Source organism: Heterocephalus glaber, unplaced genomic scaffold (genome assembly GCF_053883595.1).
Source record: "Heterocephalus glaber isolate CG9 unplaced genomic scaffold, H.glaber_assembly_v1.0 deba00001666, whole genome shotgun sequence".
In the NCBI taxonomy this organism is placed as follows: Eukaryota; Metazoa; Chordata; class Mammalia; order Rodentia; family Bathyergidae; genus Heterocephalus; species Heterocephalus glaber.
The window spans coordinates 18,198,443-18,208,732 of NW_028258406.1; the positions used below are offsets into that span (position 1 = coordinate 18,198,443).

Genomic DNA, 10,290 nt, shown 5'->3' on the forward strand with positions numbered 1-10,290 from the left:
GCTGGGGAAGGAAGATCACTACAAGTTCAAGGCCAGATTGGGCTACATAGTGAGTGCAAGGCCAGCCTGAACTATAAAGCAAGAGCCTGTCTCAAAAGAAAAAAAGAAAAGAAAGTCAACTCAAAGTGGTTTGCATACTTAAAGGTGAAACATAAAACTATAAACTTTTAGATAAAATATTTTAAAATGTCCAGGATCTAGGACTAGGCAAATAATTCAGTTTTTATAAATGGGCAACATTATGCTTTAACTGGAATATGGCAAATCAAAATTGTGGTTAAATCCTAATTCTAAGTATACCTTTAAATTCTTCCTGTTTTAGGAAAGCTTATCTAAAAAGTCTTCATAAGACAGTTCCAGATAGTTTTATGAAAATATTAATCTTATTAATATTAAAAGAGGATAGCTTCCCTTTGGCTACAGGGCATAGAGACTAGCAATTCTAATCTCTGACCCATTAGCACCTTAAGTGAAGGATATAAAAGTTAAGGAAAATGCTCCAGTGTCCACACTATCTTCTATGAATAGTAACAGTGCTTTCTGGCTTGGGTCCTGGTAAGCATTAAGAACTCCAAATAAGGAAAGGCTGTAATCATTATAAGTAAGTAAGACTAGAAATGCCAGATAGCTGAGCCAGAAATTCTCAAACTTTTTGCTCTCAGGATCCTTTTACACCTCTTAAATTCATTGAAGACCCCAAAGAGCTTATTACAAATAGCTCTAAGAAAAGCTACCTAAATCCTCATATTTGTTCGTACATTCAATCTGCTGCAATGTGTGTTTTAGTTAAAGTATATGAAGAAAATAGTTGAAAAAGGAGGGAATATGTAGTCTTTCAGATAATTACAGATATTTTTCTTTGACAAGTAGTAGTTCCTTAAAAATTTGATGCATTGTAGAATCTGAAACCAGATCAAGGAACTTCTCATCTTCCATTATTTTAAAATCCACTGGTCTATTATGAATGTTGAGTAGATCCTTACCCATGAATGATTTTGCATCCATCTGTATTGATCATCTGGGGGGAAATGTACTAGGCTCATTGAGTTATATAGATCTTGCCAATGTGGACACATTTCATTGTGAGATTTTCAAAAATGGTATTCTTTAAAATGACCACTTGTCTCATCAGAAAAGCTTTTAAATATTGGGACCTTGGTCAAGCTCAGGATGGTAGATAGGTTTTCAAAAATTCTAATTTTTACTTAAAACGTTGAGGTATACCATTTTGATGCAAATAATGTCACTTGTTTACCTTGATATGACGGGCTCACCTTATTAATTTTTGAGACAAAGCCTACCAAACAGATAATTTTGAAAACCAGTTTGTCTGTCAGTCCCTCTTTGAAATAAAAATGTTCTTCCATGAGAAAAGCAGCCAGCTCAGCTCACAACTCAATAGCACAATCACTTTTCCATAAGACATCTATCATCGTTCAACTGCAGTAAGAAGTGTTTTATGAATACTCTACTTCCCATTTCACCACATAGAATATTAAAAAGACATGTTTTCATAGGTTGTTTTAATGAAATTAATTTTTACTGCCTCATTAAAGAAAATCTTAAGTAGAAAGGAGCCTGCTTTTTATATTGCTTGTGTACCATAGTGAAAAATTCAGTTACTGTCCTTATGGTTTGGTGTCATATTCTTGATTTTTGCTAAGTTGAACAATTTTACTACCACTGCTTTTAATTATCAGTGCAAATACCAACATGGAATAAAACCAAAACAAAATATAAAATATAGTTGTACTATTATGAAAATAGTTTTGGCATCATGGATACCTTGAAAGAGTTTCATGGTTCCCACGTATTTGTGGACCACATTTCTAAAACCGCTAGACTGAACACTGTGGAAAGAAAGAAATTAGTCAAACCGTAAGTAAGTACTGATAACAATAAAATTTGTTTCTATGTAGTAAATTACCACCTAATTTCTCATAAATTACCTCATGTTTTCTTTGTAACACTTTTGAGATGGTAGGACGACTTTTCCTCTGTGCCTTCTCATGGAATAGAGAAAGATCTGCTCTTGTTTTTCCTCCTTAATATGTCTGCATTCTGTCATCTGATGATCTTCATCCCTGAACTCTAACTTGTGCTAATTTTACAGAAAGCTTACCATAGTGGACAGGATAAGTAATTTCAAAACCTGGCTCATGCATGGTGTTGAAGGTTTAGGAAATTTTCTCCAAAGGGAAGAAAGTATATAACAAAAATTGCCACTATAAAGATGGTAAATAGTAAGCAGAAGACGTCTCAGTGCTGTTTTATATAGATCATGATGATCCCTTAGGACAGTAGTGCTGAACCTACGGCACACATTCCACAGTGGGCGCACAAAGCCTTCTCTGTCAGCAATGAGCCAAGTGTGTGAGTTATTTTTTCTAAATGAACGCCTCAGTATTCAGTTTTAATTGTAGTGTTTGCACTTTGCAATAAATAAGTAGGTTTTGGGTTGCAGTTTGGGCACTTAGTCTCTAAAACATTCACCATCATTGCCCTAGGAGTTCACAAGCAACTACTGTTGTACCACTTGCGTCCCTAGAAGACCCCAGGCATCAGAACCAACCTAGACATTTCACACTGGTACTGTTACATAAGAAAGAAACAAACTTCTTTGTTGTTTAAGCCACTTTCATGTTTTTGTTACAACTAAATTTTAAGCTGGTTAATACACCTCTGTTCCTTGAAGATTTGAACTCCACTTAAAGCCTACTATTCCTCTCCCCAGTAGTAATCCAGTCATAATTCCTTATTATTTTAATACCCACAAAAGAGCCTTTCTAACTCCCCTACATTTTATTAAAACTTTGTTCAAAGTTACTTTTGATCTCTACATTGCTAAATCAAATGATCACTTCTCTATTCTCATTTTACTGGACCTATTGGCTGTATTTGACACAGATCATCAGCTTCTTTAAACACTTTCTGCACTTGGTTTCTGGAAAGCTATACTCCTCTAGTTTTCTTTCCATATTTCTGGTGTCTTATTTTCTTTGTTGGTCTTTTAAATTTCCTTTTTCTAAATGCACCCATGTCTGTGGTGACCTTGTTAGTCTCTTGGTTTTAAATATCATCAGTATGCTCATTATATCCACATTTATACCTCCAAATCAAACACTTCTTTCTTCAGAACTCTAAACTCAGCTATTCAACATCTGCTCACCACCCAGTGAGAATGTCCACTATGTGTCAAAGCATGAATTAAGCAGTTTAAGCTTATCATGTCCAACACTTACCTCCTGATTTTCCTCCCAAATCTGCTCCTTTTGAAAGTAAACATCAACTATATTTTTCCAGTTACTTATGTCCCATACTTTCTTGCAATCCAATCGAATAGAAAATACTACTGAATTTTTATCTAGAATCCAACCACTTCTCAATAATTACATTAATGCTACTACTATCCAAGCTACCACCATTGTTCACCTCCTCCTAACTGCCCTCCTAGCAGCCAAAGTGATCCTATCAAAGCATTCCTTAGATCGATGTAGCAGACATCCATGCCCAGTACCAGCAGGCTAGAAGTGGCACCTGCTTCTTGATTTTGATAATTTGGCTATATTGTTTTTCCTCAGGAGGCAGACCAAAGCTCTCTGTGACTCAAATGGGCATGTCAGATGGCGGACTAGGCAAGTATAGCCCCTTCCTCAGTGGCTGCCATGGAAACCTAGGCCCTGGTCTGGGAAGTGGCAGGGCTCTGCTGAGTTACAAGCAGCTGAAGTCAGCATAATCCCAATTAAAACCCTTTCCCCTGAACTATGGCTTCTCACTGACCCAATGGGATGCTTGCTAATTACACCCGGTCACAGTACCACTTTGTTCTATCCCAGCAAGATAAGCAGTGCTTACTCCCTAACAGCCCTGCCTGGAGCCAGCATGCCAGGTGTTCGGCAGTGTTTCACTAGATGCCTTCAAAGCATACCCTGCTCCCTAGTCCTTCCCACAATTGTACTCAATAAATACTGGATGCACCTGGGGGCCTTTGTCTTTGCTGCCATCAGCATCACTGATCAGGACCCAAGACTCAGCCTCTCCACTCTAAGTCTCGTTTCCTGTCTGTTCTTTAATTTGCCTTGTGCTGTGGTGGCTGACAGGCCAAGACTCACAACAGAGGTCCTGGTAATGTCCCCTTCCTCATTCCCTATAGATCCTGTCACTCTTCTGTATCTTAGTCAGGGTAATAATTCTCAGATTTCCTTTTCTCCAGTCCTCCTGTCTTTGTCCTTTCAGTGTCAAGACCTTTGGGTCAGGCCATTTAGCATTCCCCATAAATCTGAATATAGAGTCAAATGTTATGTTATACCTTTGGGATACCTTCTTTCCCTCACAAAATGGATGACTAAAGTTCTGTGCCCATTGGGAAAATTTGCTTCACCACTGTTTTTAATGGCCACCTTTGAAGAAGGGTGTAAAGGAGCCACCATTCATTCTGGGCTTAAGATATAACCCACTCATAAACCAAGCTTGAGCTTTCTTCTGTCCCACTATTTGGTCATACAGCAATAAATGTGGACCAATGGGAGGATCCTGGATTATTTGGTGGTCTGAGATCCTTGCTCACACAGCTTGTTTGTGTTCCTGGTTGTTATGTTCTTCAAAAGATATAACTGAAAAAATGAAAATGCAAGCTACACACTGAAACAAAATATTTACAAAACAAATACAATAAATGACATCTAAAGTATATAAAGAACTCCAAAAGAAGAAGACAGAAGGCCTAGTTTTTAAAATGGATTAAAGAGGGGCCAGGGATTTAACTCAGTGGTTCCACTGCCTGCCTTGCAAGCACAAGGTCCCGAGTTCGATCCCTGGTACCAAAAAAAAAAAAAGACTAAAGATTTGAAAAGTCACTTAACTGAGAAAGCTATATGAACAGCAGATAGTCGTTCCCATCTGCAGTAACCGAGCAACACCCCCTCTCCCAGAGCATCCTACCCTGTGCCACAGCACTCCGGCCCCCACCGACCACTAGGTTCCTGCATGTCTGAGGGTACTCGAGACCAACCTGGAGGCACTCTTCAGCTTCATCATGAACCCCAAAGTGCCTTAGACCTTCCCCATGTGGCTCCTAGTCCTTCAAGCTGCTGGAGTGCAAATGCAGGCACTGCTGGAGCCCTAACTTCACAACACGTTCCATCTTGATCTTCTCCAGAATCCCTGTAGCTGGGAGCTGTTTCTCCTGGGACACTGACCACCCCCGCACAAGTAGTCACTGGCCAAGAAGCTACACCCACTACTCAACATCTCTGATAGTCTTCTTTTGAGATACCTGACTACGTACCTCTGCCAAGAGGCTGGGAGATAGCCAAGAGGCTGGTACATCTTCTGGCCAGAGACACTTCTTAAATCACATCGATCAGACAACATAGCAGGACCCCAGGAAGGCCATACTCCCTTAGATGAATGTTATGGCCTCCAGCAGTCCACCACTGCAGCAGAATTTGATGAATTCAGCCTCAGGTCCTCTTCCTGATGGATGGGAACAAGCCATAACTCAGGATGGAGAAATTTACTATGTAAACCATAAGAACAAGACCACCTCATGGCTAGCTGGACCCAAGGCTTTCACCCTCATTTTGGTAAAGCCATGAACCACAGAATCAGAGTGCTCCAATAAAACAGCCACCTCCCTTGGCTCCCAGAGCCCACCGCGAGACTTTATGGGTGGTAGTAACTCCAACCAACAGCAACAGATGTGTCTCCAACAACAGCAGAGGGAGGAGGAAAGATTCTGGTTGAAACAGCAAGAACTGCTTCTGCAGGCAGTGGGGAATATTAATCCCAGCATAGGGAATTCCTCAAAATGTCAGGCACTAGCTTTCCATGGCCATTTACCAATACCAGAGCAGGATGGTGGTACTCAAAGCCCAGTATTTTCTTCTAGGATGTCTCAGGAATTAAGAACAATGATGACCAATATAGCTCAGATCCATTTCTTAACAGTGGCACCTATCACTCTTGAGATGAGAGTACAGACAGTGGACTAATCATGAGCAGCTACAGTGTCCCTCACCTCCTGAACAGTGTTGATGAAATGGATGCAGGATACTATCAGCCAAAGCACCCTGCCCTCACAGCAGAATTGTTTCTCAGACTATCTTGAAGCCATTCTGGTACAAATGCGGACTTTGGAACACTGGAAGGACATGGAATGAAAATAGAAGGACAGGAGCTGATGCCCAGTCTGCAGGAAGCTTCAAATTCTGATATCCTTAATAACATGGAATTTTTTGGTTGCCACCAAGCTAAATAAAGCTGTTTTACATGGTTATAGATCCTTCAGGTAGGCTGAATTTTAAATCTATGAAGCACCTACAAGGTAAGATATGTATACTTGTATTACAGTTCATATCTAGATGTCCCCCCAAAGCCTCATATGCTCATAGGTGGGGTTTGGGGGAGGTAACTGGATCATGGGGTGTGATACTCATCAGTGGATTAGTCCACTGATGAGGTTATAGCTAAATGTGATGTTAGGAGGTGGAGCCTGGTCAGAGGAGGTGGGACACTGGCCGTGTGGCCTGGAAGGGTCTGTCTCCTTCCCTTCTCCTTTATAGAGCTCTGCTTTCTTAGCCATGCCATAAGCTGTTTCTCCTCTACTATGCCCTGCTGCTGTGTCACCCTATGTTGGAGCCAGTAACTATGGGCTGAAACCTCTACAAGCTAGGGGACAAAATAAATCTCCCCTTCTTTAAATTGCAGGTGTCAGGTATTTTGTTCCAGCAAAAGTCACTAAGGCAACCTGAAATTTCCAAATAAGGCTGTTACAATGTTCTGGCTAATACAGAAAAAGATAAACAAATATCCAGCAAAATTCTTTCATCCATTATTTTGTTCTTCCTTGTCCATTGCTACTGTTAATAATTTCTGACCCCTTTCACAGTTGGTCCTAAAGAAGAAAAAATGGGGGGTGGGGGAGTTGTTTCTTTTGCTCCTATAACTACTATCTATTTTGGGGGCTTGGGTAAATGAGCCTGATTGGGTGATGGATGTAATTTCTTTTGTCCAGTTAGATGTTCACTGATCATTTTAAGTACTTAGAAGTCAAATGTTTCATGTCACAGCATTTAGTTTGTTCAAGTAGTTGTTTTTTCAGCTGCCTTTGGCCAGTGGCAAAACATGTTTCACTGGTCTGACAAGGCAAGAATGTTGTACCTGATATAAATAATGCTGATTTGAAGAGATAGGTGCGGCCAAGACTGTTTTATTTTCAGTGGTTTTTATTTTGTTTCTTTGGTACCGGGGATCGAACTCAGTACCTTGCGCTTTTGAGGCAGGCGCCGGAACCACTGAGCTAAATCCCCAGCCCTCAGTGGTTTTTATTTTTTTTCTTCTTCATACTATTATTGGTCACATAGTGACCTTGATTTTATTTTAGGAGCTTATAAGGCATGAGTGAATTTCCATTGAAATATACTAATTATTGCCACACACTCTAGTATAGGTTTGGGTGGATATTTTTCTGGGCGTTTTTTTATTTTATGTGTTTTTGGTTGGTTAGTTCTTTTCGGAACCTTGGCAAATTACTGCGTTAGTAACTCTGTTTATAGTTGTAGCCTGGAAAGTCACATACTGTGACTTCTGTCACATTCTATTAGTCAAGAACATCACTATGAGTAGCTCAGATTGAAAAGAAGGGAAGTTAAACTCTTTCTCAATGGAAGGAGTAGAGAAGAGTGTGGCTAATGGAATCTTTAATTAACCACCAGCTAATATCCAACTAATATGTTAATGAGGGAAGATTTACATATGATATAGAAAAAAATACCAAGACAGATTAGTGTAATACTTCATTTCTAACACTCAAAATAAATTCGTGTAGCAAGGTAATATGCTTGAACATCAGACCTTGGTGTCTCTCCTTTAAGAATAAGAAAGACTAATGGTAGACCATAATTATTGTGTGTGTTACTAGAGATTGAACCTAGGGTCTTCACACTGAGCTACATAATGTTGCTCCTGTTGCATTTTATTTTTACACTTTTGGGGGGGGCGGTATCAGGGATCAAACTCGGGACCTTGCATTTGCAAGGCAGGCAGCTAAATCTCCAGGCCCTATTTTTACACTTTTTAATTTTGATTCACCATTTTACTAAGTCACTAAGTTCCCCAGGCTATGCTAGAAATTATGATCCTCCTACCTCAGCCTCCCAGAGTGCTGAGATTAGACGTGGGTATCACCACACCCAGCTAAACTATAGATTTTAAAGAATGAATGGAGGCAAACCATCTCCTTTCTGTCCCATAAGGATAGTGGTTAATAGAGAAGAAAGTGAGTGAAATGTCAGTTTTTCTTCTCTTTGATTTTCATCCTGAAGAAAGAAAATACATTAGATAAGTGAGGACAAAGTAGGCAGAGAAAGATACTTTTGCTCTTCCCCAGCCTTTCACCCTTCCTATTTTAGACTGAGATCACCCAGAAAAATCTGTACCAGAACTAACTTGACAACATGGTATGGTTGGGAGCCTGGGCAGGCTCTAGGAGGGTTGGGAGGAGAAGGTTCCTGTGGGCAAACTCTTCTGATCTCTTGCTAGTCCGTTGTCACCATGCTGAGTCCACATGAATTCAAAGACTCTGTCTTCCCAAAGATACAGTGTGGAATGAGTCACAACATAAGCTTCATACACATGGGACATCTTAAGTAAAGATGCACACTAGGAAGAAAGCTGACTGGACATTCAACCAAGACAGACTGAACACAATCTAAAGGGACTGAGTAAATTGTTGGATTAGTCCAAATAGAACCATGTTGAACATTTAATTAATTCTACATAGACCCACATCCCAACCAGTGATAGAGTGTTGGGGTGGAGAGAGAGGAAAGGAGGGAGGGAGGGAGGGAGAGAATTTTCTTTGGATATCTGAGAGGCAGTGTGGTTTAAATTTGTGATTTGACTATGATAAGTACCATACAGTACTACATAAAACTTTAAAATAGGTTTTGAGTACATGGAGCTTCAAATGTCATACATAGGAACTGCCAAGAGGAAAGAGGAAACGGAAACTAGATGAATTCAAACCAGAGGCTTAAATCGGAAAAGAACCACACACATCCAATCAGCACAGTTTTGCTGGATGGATTAAAGGAAGGGTGTATTGAAGGAATGGACTCCACTGCAGTGGGCTCTCTCTCAAATAAGCTCCTGAGAAGGCATTATAGGTGAAGGGAGCAGTTAATGGCACCACTTCATCTTATTCTCCAACTATTAGGTATTTTTCAAGAATATAAAGGAAGACCTATTCATAATCGATTGTTAGGGATATATTCAGCTTTACTGTAAATTGTGAAGTGAGATCAGGTAAGTTTTAGGTTAAAAGCTGACTTAATAGATAAATAGAAGAGATATGGAAAATCCATCAAATAAATAAACTGTCATCAAAATAAGGATATATTAAGCAGGACAAAATAGCCAGCTTGATGGGAATCCCAGCATCTTCCAGATTGATTAGTATAATGTTTCTGTGTGAAGTGGTTGGAGGAAGAGAGGAAAAGGCTGCATTCTTGGAAAAGTTCTGTAGTTGGGCAGAAGAGGACTTATGCGTCTGGGTTCCCTACCTTCCAGCAGGAAATGTGGATGAACTAGGAAGGAGACATAGTCTTACAAAGCTATGTCAGGCTCTACTGTTGCAATAGCTACTGGTACATTTTGTTGAACTGGTTGGGAATCTGCAGAAGTGAATGTGATATGTGGATTCTCCAATCAGCGTAAGATCTAAGTGGGTTGATTTGTATTTCTCTTATCTGATTCATAAACGTCAACTCGGTGTCTTTTTGCCTTCATAACCTCCTGTGCTTCATGTGATATATAGATACAGATATAGATATAGATAGCTCATAAGGTTTTAAATATATCATAAAGTTTCCAGGAAAAATCATGTTCTAGTTTGTGTAAATACATTGAAACTATTTTGTTACACTGATATAGAAGGGAGCAGCTTTCATTGAAGTGTTCACTTATAAAGCACCCATACGTTAGTTGCTATTTAGGTACCAAGGGTACTGAGATCAAAGATCGCCTTCTTGACCTCAAGGCTTCTCTAAGCTGATGCTCTTTTTTTGGTTGTTCCATTATGTGAAGGCAGACCCACATACAATTCTTCAAAGCACAGTTAATACCAGGCTGTAACATGTAGCTACACTTTGCTGCAGGCTTGGGGATAGTAAAATAGAACTACAGTACAATAAAGGAAAACTTAAAACAGACTACAAAATGTGACTTATACCAAATATCTCTGACTTCACCTCTCACTTTTTTTTTTTTTTTTTTTTTTTTTTTTTTGGT

The 10,290-nt window shown here is 39.6% G+C and overlaps 1 pseudogene; it reads left to right on the forward strand.

Annotated features, from left to right (window-relative positions):
- Positions 1 to 5,279: 5,279 nt before the first annotated feature.
- LOC101699083 (transcriptional coactivator YAP1 pseudogene) lies at positions 5,280 to 6,600 on the forward strand (annotated as a pseudogene).
- The last annotated feature ends 3,690 nt before the right edge of the window (positions 6,601 to 10,290 follow it).